Source organism: Manis javanica, chromosome X (assembly GCF_040802235.1).
Source record: "Manis javanica isolate MJ-LG chromosome X, MJ_LKY, whole genome shotgun sequence".
In the NCBI taxonomy this organism is placed as follows: domain Eukaryota; kingdom Metazoa; phylum Chordata; class Mammalia; order Pholidota; family Manidae; genus Manis; species Manis javanica.
Genome location: NC_133174.1, coordinates 22,099,138 through 22,117,960, shown reverse-complemented (window position 1 = coordinate 22,117,960; position 18,823 = coordinate 22,099,138). Strand labels below are relative to the sequence as shown.

The window sequence follows — 18,823 nt, the reverse complement described above, 5'->3', positions numbered from 1 at the left end:
TGTCCATCAGACAAGATAATAATTGAGAGAGAGAAAAGGTAAAAATTTCTTGACTTATAATATAGACAAGTGAATGAAAAATGGTAAGTTTAGATAAACTGATGAAACAGATTACAGTAGGGAATTACAGGGAAAAAATGAATAATTGTGATATGAAAAGATCTTTAAATATACCTGCTAATTTAAAATGATTTCTGCAGCTCCTGAACAATATGTTTTAGGATAACACTGTAAGATAAGAAACTACATGACTAGATCAAACCCTCCCTCTCCCTCCAAAAAACTTGAGTAAATTCATACACATGGATAATACTTTTAAAATATTTTATATGTAAGTGTACAGATTTATATTGCTCAAAAATGTCATATTCCTGATTTTCTACAATTAAAGGTTGCTAGGAAGGCATAAGCTATTGCAACCATCAGAAAAATATATTTGTTGAACAGTAATTTTTGTTGAAAATGTTTTAGTGTAATGCTATTTGCTATTTGAGACATCCCCTCGAATGACTGGTATGTATCTGTTCACTTAGTATGTCCAAATACAATGTCATTCATCATTTTCCTGAGGCTATCAGAACCTTTAATGTTTGGTGTTAGAATAATCTGCAAACTAATTGAATTAATTATAAAGTAGTTTCTAATAATTTTAAAACACAGAAAATCTATCTGCATACCCTTCTCATCCCTACCTCTCTCTACTCCAATTTGTGGATTTTATCAGACTTTCTTTTTCACAGCTAAACCACCACCCAACTTAAGGTAATAGTTGGAGGCACCAGGAGTCCTGCAACTAGCAAATGGATTGATGATAATATATTTTCAACTGTGACATTTCTGACCTGGATTTCTCCTGGTTCTCTTTACCATCTCCTTCCACTTCCCCATTCATGTCCATGGCTGTGGCAGGGCTTAGCTATTGGCGCAGCCCATGTGCCATGCTCTTCCTCAGTCCCATGTACTGGTGGAGACCTGCACTTGGGATGTCTCTTCATCATTTAATGCTCAGCCTAAGCACCACCCCTCTAGAGGCCAAGTCAATTTCTGTATCATCCTTTATTATTATACCATATTTCAAACTATTTCATGGGCATATATACAGATGAAATATGGCAATAACTATCTGGCAAAATAGGAATTGAAAACTTACACTGATATAGATATCCTTTTCAGATATTACTTACTTTGGTTATTTTTTTTCAATACAAACTGTATAAATTTGCATGCATTGTAGAGCATTAGTACTTTTACTTGAAATATTAAAAATTTACCATTTATATAGTTACATATATGTATAATGTATGTGTATTTTCTTTAACTCTTCATGTTGAATGTCACAACTGCCTTTAGAACATGAAGAGTACTAAACTAGAATTATTATAAAAATAGAATGTATAGGAACTAGTGCTTTTATCAGTATTTGAATCTAATTTCTCTCTAAGCAGACATTAAAATGATGTTTATATGTAAGAAACAAGAAAATTACAGGCACCTTTAATTTTCTGTTAGTTCTGGTTCATAGGACATTCTGAAGAAATACAACAGAAAAGTTTTCTTTTAAAAAATTCTAAAGCCCAACTGAGGAACAACAAGAAGAGAGATCTGTAAGATCCTCCTGTTTATTTCAAACACCCCATTCCTTGTACATTTGTATTCCTCAGAAGTTTTGAATTCTTGGCATATACATATCTGTGGAAATAAAACAATCTTCTCTTATCTCTGTTTACTTGTTATTATGTCATGTGGGAAGAGTCTGAAGAAATCTTATTGGATGGGGATGTTTGGGATGACAGGACTTAAAAATAGATATGGTAGGAAAATGGAGAGTTAGTGTTCAATGAGTAGAGTTTCAGTTTTACAAGATGAAAAAGTTCTTTCTTTTTAATTTAATTTTTTTAAATTTTTTAAACATTTTTATTAAGGTATTATTGATATACACTCTTATGAAGGTTTCACGTAAAAAAACAATGTGGTTACTACATTTACCCATGTCATCAAGTCCCCGCCCGTACCCCAATGCAGTCACTGTCCATCAGTGCAGTAAGATGCCACAGTCACTGTTTGCCTTCTCTGTGCTACAGTGTTTTCCCCGTGACCCTCCACATCATGTGTACTAAACATAATGCCCCTCAATCCCCATCTCCCTCCCTCCAGACCCGCCCTCCCACAAGCCTCCCCTTTGGTAACCACTAGTCCCTTCTTGGAGTGTGTGATTCTGCTGCTCTTTTGTTGCTTCAGTTTTGCTTTGTTGTTATACTCCACAAATGAGGGAAATCATTTGGTTCTTGTCCTTCTCCACCTGGCTTATTTCACTGAGCATAATATCCTCCAGCTCCAGCCATGTTGTTGCAAATGGTAGGATTTGTTTCTTTCTTATGGCTGAATAGTATTCTATTGTGTATATGTACCACATCTTCTTTATCCATTCACAAGATGAAAAAGTTCTAGAGATTTGCTGTACAGCAATGTGATATACCTAACAGTACTGAACTCTATACTTAAAAATGGTTTGGGTGGTATATTTTATGCTATGTGCTTTTTACACTTTCACAATTAAAATTTTAAATCATCAATAAAACAGATGTGGCATACAAAATACTTCCCCTTCAGGGCCCTGTGCACGGATAGCATGGTGGGTAAGACCACAACACTCTGGAGCCAGACTAATCTCAAAACCTGGCTCCCCCACTTACTGTTGTGAGCCCATGGGTAAATCACTTAACTTCTCTGTGCCTCAATTTTTTCATCTGCAAAATGAAGATATTTAATAGGACCTTTTGCACAGTAGTTACAAGGATTAAGGAAGATAATATTTGTAAGCTGCTTACACATTCCAAAAAATAAATTCTACGGAAGTGAAATGGAATGATTATTCTTACCAAATTTAAAGGATGTTTTAGATGATCTAACTATATCAACTATCTGGAAAACATGAAATCACTCTGGTGAGCAACAGGGACCACCTGGAAGTGGTGCTAATTGTCCAATGCAAATGAATGAGATGTGCATTATCATTGACTTATAAAATGATGTGCCATCACTTTTCTGATATTGTGGACACAGCTAACAAACACTAGTTTCTAATATAAGCTCTGAATCAAACATCCCAATGAAATGAGCACCCCTGAATTGCAAATTAAGTAACCTCACACATGCCCCACTTCACATAGCCTACTTCAAGGTAGATGCTTCAGGACTTTATGTATTTAATTCCTGATGATTCCTCTAGGCAAAGGCCAGTGAGGACACAGTGTTTCAGAATGGAAATAGATATGGTTGTAGGCACCAGTGAAAACCAGCAGTTCCTGACCACTCATCTAAAATGCTTCACAGTAACTAGGAAGTAGTTGCCATACCGTAAATTCATTCATTTATTCATTCACAAATATTTATTGGGCAGCTATTATGGGACAGCCTATGTCAAAGGCCTAGAGACATAGCAGTAAATAAGACATAATGCCTTTCAGAAGCATACAGTCTACTACATTAGGAACAAATAAACATGAACAAAGTAGAAAAACCTCTAGTGTGGCTTTCAGATCAAATTGTATTTATCAAGCACAATTCACGTATTAACCTTTTTTATTATATTTCAAAACTATGGCATTTGACGATAATTTTAAGAAACGTCGCAATTTAGGATTTAAAATGGAAATGGCAACAGACCTCCAGATGTGATGCTGACATAATATCACTTTTTTATCACTTGCCCTCATTTCAGCTTAATAAGCTCTCTTGGCTCTCATCTTTCAATGTTTAATCCAAAGCAATTAAACAGATATGCAAATGCCATCTCCACTGCTTTAAGAGTGACACTTAACACACAATTTCATTATAATAGGCAACTGGAAAGTTTATAGAATGATCAGCTTATTTTTGTTTTTAAAATGTGTGCTTTTTTTACAATGTATGCTTGTAAATAAAACATCCACACACACATTTTATTTGATGTCATGTGAATAATATGTCTTTTATAGTGAACACTGAGTCCATAACCATGTGATATTTCTGTTTAAAAGTCTGTGATCCTTTTGCTCAGTCTCCAGAGAGATGAATATTTTAGCTAATGAACTGTATTAGCAAAAGGTATAACATAGGAAGAAAATGAACGGTGTGTGTGTGTGTGTGTGTGTGTGTGTGTGTGTGTATGTGTTTAAGGTAGTCTGTCTTTTAGGATTCAGTTCTAAATAGGGAATCAGAAGGTTATAGTGGAAATGCCAGATACACTTTATAAGACTAGTTTCAACTAGTCAAGCTTGTATCGTAGGTTGGTTGTACTAATGGTCTCAGTTCTTCACTCCTGCCTCTGTGTGTGTGTGTGTGTGTGTGTGTGTGTGTGTGTGTGTGTGTGTGTGTGTGTGACTCCTGTTGTATTTGTCATGCAACCTCCCCTCTGAGTCTGAGTCCACCACATGATTTGCTTGGGTCAAGGGGATGTTAGAAGTCAGAAAGTAAGGGCTTGACTCAGTACATACACATCGCTCCTTCCTTAGTTGCACCTCTGCTGCTGATATGAGAACATGCCCAAGCTTCCCTTTGGAGGATAAAAGTCTCATAGAGCTAGATTCTAGCTTCCCCACTTGTTCCATCTGAGGCCACTCTAATTCAGTAAACAAGTAGTTTACTTCTAGAGAGGAGGTTAGCTGTAGTTGGCTCAGTTTAGGAGATAGTATGCTGTCTCACCTCTGAGTCTTTTTTTTTTTTATCATCAGCAGTTGGGGAAAAAATTATCCTGTAGGACGGTACATACCATGCTGTCTTGAGAGTTAACAGACTTTCCATTAACTTATTGACATATATTTAAAATACCCTCAAACACTCAGAGACTTTACAAAGATAGTTTATTAAGAAGAAAGATGTATCAGAGTATGTACATTTCTTCAAAAAAGAAATACTTTTCAATTGAAAGCCTTGGTTTAATAGCTGAAAAACCATTTGAGGGACAAATTAATGTTAATAGTAACTGTATAAGTAGTCCCACATATTCACTCAGTAAATACATATTGAGAAACTACTATGTGCTAGTCCTTGTCCAAAGTTCGGGGATACAAAACAGATAAGCTTTTAGATTTGGATTTAAGTGATGTGCTTGGTAAACTCAAATAAAAAAAATCCTTAATTCAACCAAATACTATGAACACAACAGCCTGAAAATCAGCATTACACATTTTTTGGACAAACACAGTAAGTGAAAAATATTAAGCCTGTATTTCTTCACAAAAAGGAAACAAAAATATAGAAGAATGAAGTATGTGAGCCATAATTAATCTGGGCTTCATTTTGTTTTAATTTTGACTCCTATAGTTATTTCCTGACTAATCTGCCCCATCTGTGACCAAAGACTTATATGGCTAAGAATCATTTAAGTGGCTCTAAAAACCCGCAGTTTACCATGATCCCCAGACACACGGTGATCCCAAGTGATCAAATGCTGAGTGGGGGAAACCCAGATACCCCATCAGGAGTGTGTAAGGGTTTAGAGTAGCAGCTGAAGTGAGATAGATGGGGTTTAAATCCAAGCTCTACTATTAGTTGTCTGACCTTTGGTCAATTATTTAAACTCTTTAACTTCTTACTATACACATTTTTGAAATTCCTGACTGGCACTATACTGAATTTGGCATTTCACTACTGGAATTTTTAATAACTCACAGATACAGCTTTTTCTTCTGATTTCTATGGCCCTATGCCATACTTTCTTACCTTCATCAATAATCTAAAATGAGGAAAACAAAAGTATTCTAGTCAATTAGCCCAACAGTTTTCCTCACGTACACACCTCCTTTTTTACTTTGATCATCACACCTGAGTTTACGAGCTAATTTTTTCTGACACTCGAGGAAATAAATCATTACTATTTGGGGATTATAGCTTTATGGCACAAATATTTCCTAGCTGTAATCATTGGAGCACATTAAAAAGAAGAGCCCTAAAAAATGTATCTGACAAAGCTAAATGCATTGATTGGACACAGACTGCCATTTATAACTATGCAGTCTACTTGTTACATTCCTCCCAGAACTTTCACATGTTGTATCCATCCCTTAAGTTCTCATGGCATCAGATATGTGTGTATTATTAAATCCAGTCACTTTTGATTAACAGTGTTTTTCTAAGTCCCAGGCTCTGCACAAAGTTGTCACTGTACCCATCATCATCACCACTTTCAAAATTGTGTGGCACTATAGAAAAACTAATAGATTGTGACTTAGAAGCACTGAGATGGAGCATCATCTGTATTAGTGTGCTGATTGCTCTGGCAAGTCTCTCACTCCTCTGAGCCTCTTTGTTATCATGTATAAAAAATGAACAACAATATCTAACCTAATGCATAGGCTTGACAGGAGGATCACAATTAAAAATCACACTAAATTAAATACAGGTGGAAGACCTTCATAAATTATCAAGTTAGGTGGTACTCATTTCCTATGAGTCTCAGTTGCACCTATAAAATAGCAGTAATAATTTCTTCCTCATAGATTTCTGAGGATTCAATGGAGAAACATATGCAAAACACCATAACCCTAGAGACAGAGGAGTAGCTCAAAAAATTATGAATGGTGGCTGAGCAAATTTAAACACTTAAAACAACTTAGAAATCTAGAGTTAATTATCTACATTTTTTCATAAATCTATAATATAATCACAATTATATCCTCTTTCATTTAACTGTCCAAGTGAGAAAGAATAGTAGGAAAAAAATCTGATGTGAAAATAGCACAGTGAGATTCATACCTTCTCTGATTCTCTCCATTATCTCTAGATTAAAAAAAAACATAAAGTATCTGATGTCTTATACTATTAACCTTCTGTTTTTCTATTGTTTCTAGATATTGGTTTGATGAGTAAATGTACAAAGAATGTTATATTGAGGTTAGAAGATCCTTTGTGATAGATCATACCTGATAATAAGTTCTAAGAAAAGACCATACACCAGCCCTGATTTATGTGGTTCACAGTCAAATGTTCACTAATTGATTTTTTTAATAAAATCTGAGTGCAGGATAGAATTTCCCAAGATTAACACAGGTTCTTGTGCTTCTAGCCCCTCTGTCATTCCTTCTTGTTTTACCTCCTTTAATCACTTATATCTTGGAAGTCTTTATATCTCACCCAATTTGTCAAGTCCTATCTCCAGAGTTACACATCCATTCTTCAACTGCACAACCATGTAATCTGGAGTTTTCTTAAATATTATTATTTTGTAAAATCCCTATCACATTAATGAGTGTTACTACTATTTCAAGGTGTTTGAGGTTGGTATAAATTGTCTAAAGGGGAAAATAAAGTTGAAATGGAGATCAGAAATAAAACTTCCAGTAGCAAGAAAGCAATATCAGAAAATTAGAATTACGTTCAAGAAATCTGAAATGTTAAATAGAAAATCTGGTTGACAAAAATATATAAGAAACACTGGGGAAGTTGTTCTATGAATACTCTCTATAATAGTAATATGGCAATCTAGGTTATTTGGGCCAACCCTACCACTGAAAATAGGTAAAAATATTGGATTTTTTTCCCCAAAATGAAGTACTCAGTAAGATCCCTTGGCCAGAATCTAAATAAAACCAGAACTCAAAGAGTTAAGTTGCCCATTGAAGACATTTTTCCTGAAGACATTTACTGGACCTAGTAATCCCAATTGCAAAGTGTAAATTTAATGGTGGCACAGATGTGGAAAAATGAGGATAGGGGACTTGGTCAAATTTCACATTGGAGAGAACCCCTATCCACTAAAGCTAAGGGCCACATCCTCAAGAAAATGATGAAACATAACTAGAATCTCCCCAATCCCTTACACTTATTTAAGGTAGATTTATAGCACACATTCATATTAGTTAGTCCCTCCCCCAAAAGAATCTCAAGCCATGAATTTCATTTAGTTTACAGTGACACCAGAGTGAGCATAATTCAGGTACCTGCGAAGGCAAATGGAAATTCTTTCTAGAAGAGTTCCTGTTTACCCTAGGCCTCAGAGAATCCCCCAAAATAATATTCCTAGGAAAGTGATCAGCTCATCAAAAACACAAAAACAAAAATCAATGAAGCCCAAAAGGAAATAAGGTACCTTTAGCAAAAATCATTAGAAATAACAGAACAGATATCTCTCTCTAAGCTCTAGTGAAACTACAGATTTAGAATTACCTACCAGCAATTTTAAAACAAAGAAATAAAAGATAAGCATAAAGCATATATACATATTTCTACATCTATCCACAGAAATTACTTAACCAATTTGAAATAAAACTCTTAGAACTTCCAGAAAATCAAAAATTATATATAATAAATAAAATTAAAGCCTCAAGGGATAGCTTTACCACCATAATAAACACAGGTGATGAGAAAATAGAAATAAAGCATACAGTGGTGGGGAGAGGGGAGTCACTGGAAAAGACGAGTGCCTACCATCTTCCCGACATCCTTTTTTTAGGTGGGTTGAGGCATAACAAATGGGTAATGGAATACTCTCTATAAACAGGACGGATCTTGAGGGTCACAGGTGATAATAGGTCAGCGTTGGTAAGAGCACAAATGTAAGGACACCAAGGCCACAGCTTTGTAGACAGCATCCTTGGCCCTCATTTCCCTTAAAATAAAAGTTTTGTTGCTTATATAAAGGATAGGAAGAAGGTAGAGCAAGTCAAACTCCACTTTTAGGGGTAAAAAGAACCCCAGAATGTTCACATATACGTTAAAAGTTTCTTCCCAAGTATTTAATTATATGATTTTTTTCTCTATCAATGTGGACACAAAGAGCACAAAAAAGTTGTATTTTTGTACTCTAATCAAACTTTCAGAGAAAAATAACAACCAAGTACCTATAATGTACCCAACAAGGTACTGTTTTATGCCCATCATCTCTTCAGTCCTCACAATACCCTAGAAAGAAGAAATTAATATCCTCTGCTGACACTTAGATTCAGAGAGAAAAATAAATTGTAAATGACAGAACAAGATTTGAACTCAGGTTTGCTGATTCAGGAGTCCAAGCTCTTAACACCCAAAATAATGTTATTTTATATAAATAAATTTGGATTAAAAGAACAGTGTCATCTTATTTTAAAAAGCACTTGTTACAACTATACCACTTCAGTGACATTCCCCCAAATTTACTATCAAACTGGTAGAATACTGCTAGGTAAAAGGATTCTAACCTAAACATAAGTTGTTTACCACTCTACATTGTGAACAATATCTTAAATGGAGGTAGAGAAGGCAATCTCATAAATATAATCAACTTGGGATCTAAAGGATCCATGAAGGTTTGAGTAATGCTCAACTACAAACAAGGAAAATGTACCATCAGTGAAAGGAAGTGTGGCCACTTGGTTACACAGTCAGCTGCAGAAAACTAACAGTAGCAGCATGCTGACTATGAGCCACTTGAGGGATGTATCCAAAATGATTTTAGCTAAAATTAAAAATTAAAAATTCACAATATTTAGACCAAGGGAGGGGCTAGTACTGTTCTCCAAGCTACTTAGACCAGAGGAAGGTGATGTGACTGGAAACTATGTCAGTCATCTCTGAGAACAAGAGATGTTTAGCTAATAAAACAATACACAGGTGTGAGAAAGGGGAGAGGTGACAGTGTTGTCATATGTCCCCAGGCATCTGTCCACAGGGAGACCCTAAGGATTTCTGTCAGGGATGTTTTAAATTAAATTTTGCATGTTAGGGCATTGAGATTAGAACCCTCTCAGGTTCTGTTTTGTGTTTCCTACGAGTTTATTTAAATCTGGGAAAACTCGAGCAAGAATCACAGGCAAGGAAGGCATAAAGATACTGCATTGCCTCTGAGCACCATTTACACTCCCTGCATTACTGGCGAGTAGGCTAAACAGGGATGCTGATAGCTTTCTTAAAATACCAGAAAAGCTTTTCTAAGAATGAAGAACTGCAATTGCTCTAGGGTAGGGTCCCAAGATAGAGAACTCGGCTTAAAAGGAAAGAACTTTGGAGAGCTCAGAATAAAGAAGAGATTTCTAACTGAATGGTGCAAACATAAATGCCTGCCTCAGGACGTCATGGACTCAAATTTCAAATATAGGATAGACAACCATTTGGCAGATATGGGGAAAGGGTGAGTAAGATGAGTTCATGGGACTAAATGAGCTACAAATTCCCCCTCCCCCCATCCTAGGATTATTTTAAACTAATCTCTTTCTTTAACTCTCTCTAGAACTTCTGACCTCATTTTCAAATACTTGTTTGAAACAGTCATCCTCAAAATTCTTCCAGTATGTTAAACCCATTCAGTTAAAGACCAGAATCCATGATCTGCCCAATTTCCTGTTGCTATTCTGATACCACATTATCCTAGTCATCCAAGCAGGAAACCAATCATTATGGGCCCCTTCCTTTCCTCCTCAATCAGCTGCTAAATCATGTGGATTCTGCTTTACACAATGTCTCTCACACCCACCCCCTCCTTTCCAGTTCTTTCTTTTTCTCCTCCCCCAAGCCTTCACTATTTCTCATGTAGAACATTTTTTGGTAATGAGCTGTTAACTGTTATCCCTCCCTCTGATCTCACCTACATTCAATTTATCTAATATATGACAGCCAAATCAATTTTTCCCAAAAGTAGGCTGGATGACACATCTCCCTCTTCAAAATTCATTACCTCCTATGAAATGAAGTACAACCCCCTCACAATGGGATAGGATCTAAAAGCTACATGAACTTTTCCATTCTCTCACTGTGAACACAGGGACCAACACCTTCCGGTTCTGCCAAAGCTTTTGTTTCCAACATCTTTAGATTTTCTGTCTATTTTAGGCAACATTAATCCCTTGCCTGGAGTGTCCCTGTCTAATTTTCACCTTTGAGTCATTTCAAACACTCTAAGACATCTTTAGAGGTGTGATTACTTTCATTTATAATCCTTTATAGCCCTTTGTTTATATTTTCCGTAGGTCACAACGTAATCCACACAACGTAATCCACTTTGTAAGTATTGGCATACTCAGAGGAATTCACCCTATTACACTTCAAAAGGCTCTAGCAAGAGGGCGGTCTGTTACTCATCATCAATGCTCTGTAGCATCTGGCACAATGTAAGTGCTCAATAAATAAATACAGAATAGACCAATTATCACCACCATTTGCAGTATATACATTTCACACTTGATTAGTCTGACAAGTAAGTATAATACATACATAATCATCACTGCCACTGGACAGCCCTGTCAAGGTATATTTCCTCCTGACAGGCAACAGTGAGGGTTTAATATACCCCAAGAAAGTAAATCACAAAATCCATCAGCTGTCTGTCTGGGTCACGAGGATATACCACATCAGCACATCAACTGTCTGCTTAAAAGTCTCTTCCTTGTGGACACTATTTTTGGGTTTTATTTACCAAGTACAGATAAATAAAATATATATATTACTATGTCCAAGCATTGTTCTAACTGCTTTACAAAATACAATTTTGTCATGCAGTTTGATACGTAAACTCCTTCAATTCATGGATCATGTTAAAGGTATCATCTTTTATGTCTGTTTAGCCACATGCCCTTAAAAGTGAAACTTCTCCCACTGAAAACACATTCAAGCTCAGCTGATGCAACCTAGCATCCTCCCAACTCCCACCACTCTGCCACCTCCCCCACCCCAACACACAAACCCCTACAATAGAGACAAGCACGTTGCAACAGTGGGGAGCACTGTAGAGGGCAGAAGAGGAGCTCCCCAAAGAGGTTCACATTCCCATCTCCAGAAATGTGAGCATATTACCTGACACCACAAAAGGGACATCGCTGATGTGATTACAGTAGCGATCATGTGATGGGAAGATTAGCTAGGATTATCCAGGTAGGCCCAGTCAAATCTCAAGGGTCCTTATAAGGGACATAGGTGGTGTGACTTTAGTACTGACTACACCTGGATAAGGATCTTGACACCAGTACAAAAGAAAGAAGAAACGGATCTGCTCTTCTTTGGGGGTTTAAATCAGAGAACTGAAGTGGACTTAATAAACAAACAAGAAGGAATATATTTTAGTGATAACCCAAATAGCTAGAAAGTAACATTAATATTTCAGAGGAAATATTAAAGAGCACAGGGAAAAGAAATATAAAACTCATGATAAATTACTTACGTAATTGAGTTAATAATAGTCCATAGTTGTTTGACTCTGCTTTGTAATGAGGCTTCATAGTTGAAAGAAACTCATATACTGTGCATACACACACACACATTTGTATATAGACCAATTTCTACCATATACCATTCACAACATAAATCCCAAATGGATTATACATCAAAATGCTTTTTTTAAAAAAAATCCCTGTAAATACACCACAGTTTAGATTCTGATACTGGGATAGGGAAGGCTGGAAGAGTTTCTTAAATAACACACAGCAAGGTGGGGGGGAAGCATGAAAGGCAAGATTGATATATTGAACTTATAAAATTAAGAAAACTAATCAACCTTAGGAAGTAAAAATGATAACACCCTCTAAGAAAATACCTAAAATGTATAAAATCTACAAAGCATTAAAAAGAATAATTCACAAAATACTATCTATGTATCAATAAGAAAATAAATCAATATAAAAATGATCAAAGGCTATGAATAGATATTTCAAAAAGGAGAAAGACAAAATATTAAGTATATGGAAGACTGCACTCAGTAGAAATCTGAGAAATGCATATAAAAATAACATCTCAATAGCATTTTCTCTTTTCAGTGCTTCTAAAAGATAGGGGTCCTATGAACTCAAAAATTGGTAAAGACATTATTAGGCAGACAATTTTGTAGTATCTATTAAAATTAACAATGCCTGTATCTTATGACTATCAGTTTCACTTCTTAGTATTTATTCCAGAGAAATGCTTGCATAATCATAGATTATAACTAAAGCATTGTTTGTAATGGTACACCATTTGGACAATCTTCAGTATCTAAAAATAGGGAAATGGTTTAATAAAAATTTTGTATAGTCTAATTGTGCAATATTTTTCATCAGTTAAAAAGAATGAGTTAAGTCTCTATGTATCGACATAGGGAAACCTTCAAGATATATAAAAATGATGTGCCAAACAATTCATTCTATTTTAGTAAAAAAATAACTGATTGCTTGTGTTCTGGTCATACAACAGGGTTACCTTTGCAGAAGACAGAGAATAGAGATGAGCAGTGCCTAAGGAAAACCAGAATTGCATATGAAAATACCTCCATGCATATGAAAATACCTCCGTTCCGTGTGTGTCTTATGTTTTGATTTTATTTATTTTATAATAGGAATAGATTTGGGTTTTAATTGATTAAAAATATATGCAAATACTTTTAAAAAAGGAAAGTGAATCAAGGCAAATGTCTGTGTAAAATGAACAGCTAAATGAGTGAACAAATGGGGTTTTTTAAATATCCATTTTCTTTGCATATAAAATAGATTTCATGTTTATGATGATAAAATCTAGTTCTGTACTTGAAATTATTGACTGGAGCCTGGCCAGAAAAAGAGCCATTAAAATAAATAAGTAATTTGATTGTTTTTTAATTTCAAAGACACATGATCTTCTATTTCTCTTCATGCTCACTCATTTCCATGGAATGACTTTTCTAGTTGAAATGAAATGATCAGGTCAACCGCAAAAGAAGTGAAATACAAGATCAGTGAAACTTCTTGAGCAGATATACAACTTGCAGTTGGGAACAATGAAAAGCAATGCATGTTACTGAATAATGAAAACATGGGCATAAAAATGGAGGTATTTTCATATGCATGGCAAAGCTTTGAAGATATCTTTATTTGAAGTATGTTAATAAATGTCAGCTTTTATACTGTACTTGGCATCTTGTTCTGCATTAACCTGCATATGAAGTGTCCCTAATGCAGAATTTCCTGCCTTCTTCTCCTACCTATACCTGTATGTGTATTTGTATTTGTATCGTGTGTGTTTGTGTGTGTGTGTGTGTGTGTGTGTGTATAAAGTGGGGTAAGACTGAAAACAATTAAAAAGAGTTCTCACTGAAGTTTGTTAGGGAAGTTTAGCCTTTAATTAAATGAATATTACATATACATGGGCACATACCTATATGGATTTGCTAATGTAAACAATACAAATCAATAATTTCCCATCGAATATCATGAGGTTGGCTACTGCTTCTTGGAGTGTTTCCTTCTCCTAAAATGTATCATAGAAGGCTTTTCACCATCTCTATCAGATAATGCTATTTCATACTTTCAGCAAATTAAGCATTTAGTAAGATCAATGAGATATTTTAATTCTTGAGTTTCTACTATGTGCTTGGTTCTATGCAGCAATAGTTATTAGTAAGCATGAGTGTAGAATGCAGCTCCAGTATTAGAGCAAGTTCTTTGGGAAATATTCACCTTAGCCCCAAGAAAAGAGAAATGCCTAGGCTAAAACAAAAGACAAGGAACCATGTGACTTGTACCACTTCTCTGTCCCTGCCCTATTGACTCATGAGCCGTTTGGTCTCCTCTTGTGGAATCTCAGCTTCTCCCTGTTAGGCTCATTGGGAAAAAAAATTAGGAAAATAAATGGGAGAAAACAAAAATTACCTGAAATCCCATCATGGGAAAAAACCATTATTAATAATTTGGCTACATATTTTCAGTATTTTTCCAATGAGCTTATTTTTTCCCTTTAACAGCCAGAAAAAGTTAAAGATGCTTTCATTTTAAATGATAAATACAGGGGGAAAATCCACAAGTATATTGTTTTGATTACTCTAGTAATTAACATTTGCTGGCAGACAGTTTAGGAATCAGGCATTGACGAGAGAGGAGGCCTCCAGAAGTAATTCCTCTGAGCTGTCTTGAGGGAGCTTTTTCAGTAATAATCTGCTTGAAATTCTCTTCCAGAAAAAAAAAAAGGCTTTTTTCCTCTGTTAACCCTGAGACCTGTGACCCAGCCACAGGGCTCTGTTACCCTGCTTCTTTGACATTGCACAGTACACTTGCTTTGTGCCTCTTTGCATGGTGTTAACGTGAACTTAAGAAACATGCATTATTGCCATCATGATTTTAAGCTGCATGTTGGCATAATTAGACAACTGAGGTGATACAAGCCTGTATTTTAGATCATGTTTACAACTGAAAACCTGATATATAATTAGAAAATAGACCGACTTAGTCTGCATATTGTGATGTGTACCTGGCTTTTTCTACATCTTCCTCCACTCATGCCCATCCTTTGTTGTAACTGGAAAAGGTGAAGGCTACGCTACCCAGATGCATCACTAGTGGCCAGATGTGGATGCACCTGTTGCATAATTCCTCCTCAGAAAGAGATGTATCCCTAACCTCTCTCTTCTAATCACACCTACCTTCATTTTATATGTGGAATTAAACTTGGGGAAAATGTGCTACTATTACTTTCTGTTCAGATATATACTGGTTTATATGTTTACTGTTTCCCCACCCCCACTAGAACCTAAGATTAATGGAAGCAGAAGACATATTTGTAATTCGCAATATAATCTCGGATGCTTAGCAGCACCCAGAAACATAGTAGGTTCTCAGTGATTGCATTTGAATGAATGCCTTATTTTGGTGCTCAGGTTTAAGCTCCTATCACTTCCCCATATCAGAAAGTTCATCCTGCAGCCACTATAAAATGATAAAAATCACAGCAATCATGGTATGTCAGTACACATTTTTCCATTTTCCTTTTAAATTCTTTGAACTCATGTTCACTTCTTAAATTGTTCTCAATGCATTTACTAGCTTCATTTGAGTTCTTGTCTACTCATTAGTTTACTGATTCATGTAATTCACCATTTTCCTCCTACCAAAATAACATTTTTCCCTCTTAGCTCCAACTAAGTGATTGTTCTCAAAACCATCACTGGCCTTTCATTATCCTTCGGATCCCATTGATTTTTCATCTTTGCCTTCAACTTGAGTCATCACTATCCCAGTCTCTTTTTGCAGTTCTAATATTCAATGGTTCCTTCTATTTTACTCTAGCACATATAGTATTTCATCTCTTATGCAGTCTATCATTTTTTCTACATTGAAGAACTGGGTTATCATTATTGCGACAAATATACCATACTGATATAAGTAGTTAAAGTAGGGGAAACTGGATGTAGAGAATGCCAGAGTTCTCTGAATTAACTTTGTAATAATTCTGTATATCTAAAACAGCTATGAAATTAGAAGTTTATTTTTACAAAAAGGAAATGGGTGGTTTTTCTCCAGGTTTTATATCCCTTCCCCACTCTTGAATTCACTTTTCTGAATCCTAAAGTGGTTTTGTCGAAAGGGTAAGTTACAAGGATACATCTAATATACACTGAATGTCTACTATGTGCTAAGTACTAGATTGAGTTCTTCTTGATGCAATGCATCATGTAGTCTTCATCACAATCTTGTATATTATCCTAATTAACAGTAAGGGATGTTTTTTCATGTGAAACCTTCATAAGAGTATATATGAGTAATACCTTAATAAAAAATTTTAAAAAAAGCAGTAAGGGAATGGAAACTCAGAAAGGGTTATGCAACTTGGCCTGGAACACATAGCTGAAATGGAGAGGAGTCAAAATGATTTGCCTCTTATATCCTTCCAACATTCCAAGTGGCCGCTTTTATAGAAGACTAGTTTAGTTTTTCTCACAGGTTCATTACCAGAGTACAATGCAATATTTAAAAGTGTGTGTGTCTACGTTTGCATTTGCACAGTATATGCTTAGGAGAACAGATCACAATTCTCAGTCCATGTGGGCCGAGTAGACTGACCCCATCCTTGGCCTTGGGGTACACCTTTTAACCAAGACTATCAGTCAGAGTGCTACATCTCCTTGGCTACTAGGTTTGGTTCAGGCATGGACATATAATCAAAGCATCAAGTCAAAGCCAGACCAAAGAAAAACCTAGAGCTTTCTGAAATGGGTGACACCAGGGATCATATGAACCTGAGGCTGTCAGGACAGAGCCTGCTGAGAAAGAAGTCATCACAGGGGCATCGGAGAAAGGAGAGTGAAGAGATGGAGAACTAGAGATAGGCAGGGACAGGGAGCAGAGGAGAAGGAAGGGAGACTGAGTACTGATAATACCAACTGAGCTGGATCAGTTCTATCTGTAGCTGTGACAGTGACAGTCCTGCCATTGGAGTGTTCAGTTACTGAGTCAATATATTTCTTCTAAACTATTTTGAGTTCTTTTTCTGTTGTAGCCCGTCAGAGAGTTGTAATAAAGAAAATATGTGTAAAAAAATCAACATTTTAAAATAATAACACAAGATTTTCTTTAAAGCAAATTGTTGCCTAAAATTAAAAGCCAATATTTAACAACATAGCTAAGCTAAACTTTAAAAAATATCTACAGAATCTTCCTGGAAGTGTAAAGAATCAAAACCCATAATTTAACACTTTTAAACTCATTATAAATATAGCATTCTATGTCCAAATGCATTTGGCTCAGACAGATATATGTGCTATTTCCCATATAATACTAAAAGTAAACATCTCCTAAAGAAGTTAAATTCATATGCCTTTCAGGCACTTTACAGTTAACTCAGCCAACAACTTATTCACTCAATGAGTCATTTATTCAAGCCTTTAAGGATAGAAATCATGCTAAACCAACATAAAATTATTAAGATATGGGCTTTCTATTCTTAAGTTCAATCCAGAGAAAGCAGTGTGTCAGTAAATTTAAAAAAATAATTTTGATATGTGTAACTGTAATAATAATTGTACATTATTTCCTGTCAGGACTGTTTTAAGCCCTTTGTACATAGTATCTTATGTAATCCTGAAAAAAAAAATCCTACATACATATATCATTATTATGACTCCCATTTTTCAGATGAGGGCATTGAAGTTAATTGAGGTTAAGGTATTCCCAAAGTCACACACATATGTAATGACCATGAATTTGAAGTTCATGAACTCCAAGACATGCCTTTCAACCAGTACTATATTCCCTTACTACTACTGATTTTCATTTAAAATTGAGAATACTAATCGTTTATCCTCTTTAAATAAGAAAGTCATTTTGCAAAACATATGCTCTTTTATCTCTTTGACAATGCTTTAGGATAAAATAATCCAAAGTCAGCTTAAAATTTAAGACTGACAAGGTTCAATTGACTTTCAAACTTCAAAAACTATTCTGATAGAAACATTAAAAATGTATATGACTATTTACATGTACTTTTGTTTTAACCTAGGCAAATGTTTCTAGTTACTTTTTAAGGCTTCAGGAAGTCAAATCACTTTCCTAAAGTCTTAAATCCAGTAACCTTTGTTTCCTGATTTCGAAGCCTGTACCACACTGAAACACTAAGACATTATAACCTTTTCTGACATTACATTTCAAAAATAACTCTCACATTTGTGCGGACAAAAAAAGAATGTATGTGAAACAAGATGTTAAAATTGAAGTTGGAACTAGGCATCAAGTTACAACAGACGTGCAATACCAGTGTGAGTTACAAATCACTAAACAGAGATTTTCAAAGGAAGTGGGTCAGCATCTGTTCCTCACTCTTGAACTCTTTGCTGACTTTCAGATCATAAATGGCTTACAAAACTACAGGGAGAGGATATTGGGATACTTCTTTGGAAAGAGGTGTTGTCCAACTTCTTGGGAAAGAATTAGGGGTTGTTGCCCATTATCTCCAGCCAAGTGAAGGGGTCTTCTCTGGTACCCCTTCAAAATCTATGGAATGTGTTTAGTTGGGAGCCATGCAGGAATGGAGTTTGCATCACACCTAGTAGAGGCAAAGCACCTGCCACAGCAGAGTAGATGAGACCATGCTCCAAAACTCTGGGGGCAAAGGATGTGTATGTGTTCCTATGCACTGGGTATCTGCAAGACTCATTTGCTCAGAA

The 18,823-nt window shown here is 35.6% G+C and overlaps 1 protein-coding gene and 1 pseudogene across 1 annotated transcript in view; one reads left to right on the top strand and one right to left on the bottom strand.

Annotated features, from left to right (window-relative positions):
• Nucleotides 1-18,823, bottom strand: part of IL1RAPL1 (interleukin 1 receptor accessory protein like 1) — a 1,253,736-nt gene that overhangs the window by 516,964 nt on the left and 717,949 nt on the right. The window lies entirely within an intron of this gene.
• The window catches only part of LOC108398806 (transcription factor SPT20 homolog pseudogene), a 43,682-nt pseudogene that overhangs the window by 3,344 nt on the left and 21,515 nt on the right, over nucleotides 1-18,823 (top strand).